The sequence below is a fragment of the Terrapene carolina genome, unplaced genomic scaffold, assembly GCF_002925995.2.
Source record: "Terrapene carolina triunguis isolate 2854851 unplaced genomic scaffold, T_m_triunguis-2.0 Scaffold31651, whole genome shotgun sequence".
NCBI classification, from domain to species: Eukaryota; Metazoa; Chordata; order Testudines; family Emydidae; genus Terrapene; species Terrapene triunguis.
Genome location: NW_020696002.1, coordinates 189,979 through 194,653, shown reverse-complemented (window position 1 = coordinate 194,653; position 4,675 = coordinate 189,979). Strand labels below are relative to the sequence as shown.

Genomic DNA, 4,675 nt, shown 5'->3' with positions numbered 1-4,675 from the left:
CATTCTGGGTTTTTCACAAAGCAATGATAAGTCCCAGCGTCTGCCTCTTGGAGTCGTTTCAGCTTCAGTGAGATGTTCCCATGGCTGAACTCCTGCAGGAACAGCTCTGTCCGGTTCTGGTAACTCTCCCCTGGTAGGTCCCGGGAACCCTCATCTGAGTACTCATGAACCGGGATAAATCTCGATTCAATTTTCCTCCACAGCACGTCCATGCTGGGCAGCCGAGCCGGGGGCAAGAGCTGGCAGGGTAACACCACATCCTGGCCAACTACCCCCACCACGGGGCTTGGGGAGCCATCCAGGGAGAACTTCTCTGAAACAGACAAACCCAGAAGCAGAGTCAGTGTGAGCAAAGAGGAGAGGGCATTTGTCATGGGATATACCTGCCCTGCAATGGGCAGGAAGAGGTTAATCCCATACTGTGGGCTGAGGAAGCCACACACCGCTACCCCTGCTGGGCATGCTTGAACCACACTATAAAAGGGAACAGCACAGCTCAGTCTGCCATGACTGAGGAGGAGAGAGAATGTGTGTTGCAAGGTCACGCCCAGGAGCTGTCGGAGCCCCAGAGAACAGAGGCCAGGCCACCGAGACCCAGCCTAATACCTGGCTGTTCGTAGATGTCCATGAGAGGAAGAAGTCATTGGGAACTTCACCTGACGACTACCCCAGAGGACCCATGGATTACAGAGCAAGAAGACAAGATAGGAAGTAGCTCAGGGGAACCAGACATTGATCTGGTTCTGGAGCTAGGAACAGAGTCAGCATGTTTCAGAGTCCCACTGATTCAGTGGACGATACACTTCCTGCTGCTAGGGCCCTGACTAGGACCTGGTGGAGTAGGGGCCCGGGTCCTCCTACCCCAGCTGCAAATCCACCCCTGGGTGGCAGCCTAACCCCTGCCTGGCTGCTAGGCCATCCTGCCCTACTCAGAAGGGTAGTCCTATTGACTTCGGCCCCTAGGCCATGCTGCCCTGCACTTTTCACAGCACACTTAGCACCCCAATGCCACCCTGCCTTCAGAGCCGGGTGCCTGCCATCAACCACCACTCTCCGGCTGCCCAGCTTGAGCCCTGACACCTCTTTCATTACAAATTAGGCACTGCCCCCATTGACCCTAGTTCCCTTTGCTTCCCCAGGCTCCCCACTAACTGCCCCATCACCCATGGGCACTGCTGCCTCCCCCTCATTGTCCCAAGGTCCTTTCTGCAGCCTCACACCCCAGGCCTGCCCCGCTCCTTGCCTCTTGATCATGGCGCTCCTCCCACTGTGGGCGGTTGCCCACATCGTCCACCCTTAAGGCCCTGGTTAAATCCAAAATATAGAAGTCAAATACTCCTATGCACCAGAGCACCCCAACAATCACTGAGATGTACAATTTTAAAGTTGCCTTGTAAACACCATACACCATAATGCACTCTCATTCCCTTCTAAGTATTACTACAGTGCAGGCAGAGCTGAATTAAGTAGATGTGGTTTCCTTTCAAATCACAAAACATATTCACACTGTGTTTACATCTCCCACTACTGTAGCTCTGTAAGCAGGTATTGGTCAATGTCATCATCCGCAAGATCACTGCGTAGTATTTGAGTTGTCTGAGATTGTTTGTGGCAGAAGGCAAAAGAGTTAAAGACACAAATGGATATCAGAAAGTTTTACAAAAAATCAGTGCAAGAAAGTGCCCCTGAATGTGATACAGAGATGGTCCAACAGGAGCCACCTCTTGTTAAGAAAAGCAGAACATGGAAGGAAGAAAAACGAACATTGCAAGACCAGTGGGAAAGGCAGTTTCTTGTTTTTCTGAAGTCATCTGATTCAGTTTCCGAGCAAGTTGCAGTGTGCGTTGTTTGTAAGAGAGAAATTCATCAAATCAAAATGTATGCAATGCAACGTCACTGTAGCACTCATGAAGGGGTACTTGAACAGAATTACCATTATGAGTTTCAGAGGTGCAAGCTGTTACATGATGCAAACACTGAGTTCAAAAGACAACAGAAGATTTTTTTAATAAAGCAGATGAGATTTGAGCGGCTACTTTTAAAGTTGCACTACTTTTGGGGAAAGCAAGGACACTCAGCGATGGAAAAATCCTGAAGAAAATTTTTCTGGCCGTAGAACCAGCAAGTAACCTTTTCAGAAAGATACCACTGAGCAATGACACTTTACAGAGGAGCACAAGATAGCTGGCGAATTTTCTACAAAACGAAATACCTGGAAAAATTGCATCAAGCCCTTTCTACAGTCTGTGCATGGATGAGAGCCTTGATGTCATGAGGAATCCAAGGTAATTGTATGGGTTCACTTTTTAGACTGTGATTGTCATTGTTTTTCTGAAGGTGCTTTATGTCAGGTGAGCCTCAGAGATAGGCCTACTGGCAAACACATTTTTGAATGTGTTCAGGCGAGAATGCAGGAGTGCTGTGTTAGCTTTGACAATCTCTGAGTTTTGACAGCTGATGGGGCAACAGCTATGCAAAGTGCATGAGTAGGGGTGCTGAACTGCTTCCAAGAAATGTGCACTCAGAAACTTTTTTTGTTTCACTGTTCTGCCCACCAAGAGGTACTTGCCACCAAAGCTTCAATGAAAAGTATGAATAAGGTTTAATCCATAGTGAAAAAAATGCATCAATGCTGTCAACACCAGCTGTGTCAATAAAGGGAGATTCGCAACGCTGTGTGAAATGGACTATGAGACACACAAGGTGCTGCTGAATTACAACCCCGTCTGGGTTTAGTTTTAATGACAGTGTACAGAGGCTGTCTGAGCTCCGGGAACAGTTCGTTGAGGTTTTGAATAAAGTTTCACTAGCACTGTCACAAAAACTACAAGATCCAGAAGTACATGGTTGCCTGCTCTTTTTGAAAGAGTTTTTACCAAAGCTTGCTTCCTTGAACCTGGAGCTTAAGCAAGCTCAGCTAACAATATTTGATAGCACTGAAATGATTAATACATTTAGAATGACAATCATCCAGCACCTACAAAAGGAATGGGACTTTTCATTTTTTTATGAGCTTAGTCAGTTTCTCAGCTGTCAGGATAAGACTGTGCAGCAAAAAGCTGGCTTAGCTGTAACCGAATACCTGAGTATTCTCTTGGAGGGTCTTGAAAATTGTTTCAGTGAGGGAAACTTTTTCCGTCAATACACCTTTGTTTGCAGCCAAAAAATCTGAACCAGAATTGTTGAATGGGTCAGTCACAAACTAACTGCCTTGCGAGACTGATTAGCTTCCTTTGACTCTTTTGATTTAAGCAATCTCAAGTTCCTCATGCTGAAAATGTGCAATGTGCTGTGTGAGAGGGCATTCATTGCACTGCATTGTCTGAAGAACAAGTACTGAAACTGCCTCACTGATGCTAACTTGGAAGCTTCCCTTCTAATTTCACAGGAGACCCAAGATCCTGCAGACTTTCCATTCAAAGAGCTCCTGAACTTTTGCAAGTAGTCTGATGCACATAGTGGATGTGTTAAAACCCAGAACTTTAATTTCATTATCACACTGTATTACTAAAGTACAATATAATAGGATTATCTTTGTTATTACTATTATCATTATTACTGGATTAGACTGATTTTTCTGTCTGTTTCTGAAAGAAAAAGTTTGGACATATTTGCAGATATGTTTTTTCATTATTATTTGGACTTTTATTATGTCAAAGCATTTTTAAATTTACTTCAGAATTGTTGTACAGACAACCACATTTTACTGAAAAAGCAAAAGAAACAACAAAAACAACAAGAACACGCAAAGAACCTTATTTGTGTTTCTATTCTGTTAGGTCCAGTAAAGAATAGAGAAAACTGTGTATTATTTTTATTACTGAGTCTGCAAAAAAAAAAAAACCAAACCAAACCCTACATAAATAAATTACAATGGTTTGGATGTATATCTGTGCATATAGTATTACTTTATTAACTTTAGGAAAAAATAAATAATTTTAGGAAAAAGTGTCAGTGCAGCTACCAGCAAGAGTTGGTGGCCACACTGTGAGGCCACCAAAAAATTTGTTGTGAGAACCCCTGCACTAGAACATTTCACCCAAATCCTCCCCGGAAGAGGCGGGGGAGAGATGGGTATAGCAACTCCGGCCGGTGTCACTTGCTGAGGCCCTGGAGTTGATGGAGGATTACTTGGCTGCCGAAGGGTCAGAGCTGTGACCCCATAAACTGGAAAGTTCCGGCACCTAAGAGAGACAGACCAAACGGGGACCCTGCCAAGCTGATGCAGGAGGTCTGCTACACCTGCCCAGATCACTGGCCTTCATCCCAAATCCCAACCAGAGGCGGCTGGCCACCCAGTCCCCGACCTGGAGGGAAGAAGACTCACTGAGAGGACCCACTCCAACAAAAGCAGACCCACCGGCCGGAGGGGGCCAAGACCACTGTTACAAGTGTGGGCAAGAGGGATGCATCCAATGGGCATGCCCATGCATGGATTGTAACTACGGCCAGGTGTGGGTGGTGGGTTCCTGGCCTGCAAGAGGGGCCTGCAGAAATTCAGAGTCCCCGTACGGTGAATGGAACTTCTGTGACAATCCTAGTCAACTAGGGTGTAGCCAGACCCTTATCTGAGCTGGCCTGATCGAAAACCCCAAACCAGTGGGAACAGAGATCCACCTGGAGTGAATCCATGGGGATGTATAGCCATACCTGACTTCCTGGGTATGGCTGGAGA

The 4,675-nt window shown here is 46.1% G+C and overlaps 1 pseudogene; it reads left to right on the top strand.

Annotated features, from left to right (window-relative positions):
- Positions 1-679: 679 nt before the first annotated feature.
- Positions 680-3,445, top strand: LOC112120768 (annotated as a pseudogene).
- Positions 3,446-4,675: the final 1,230 nt, after the last annotated feature.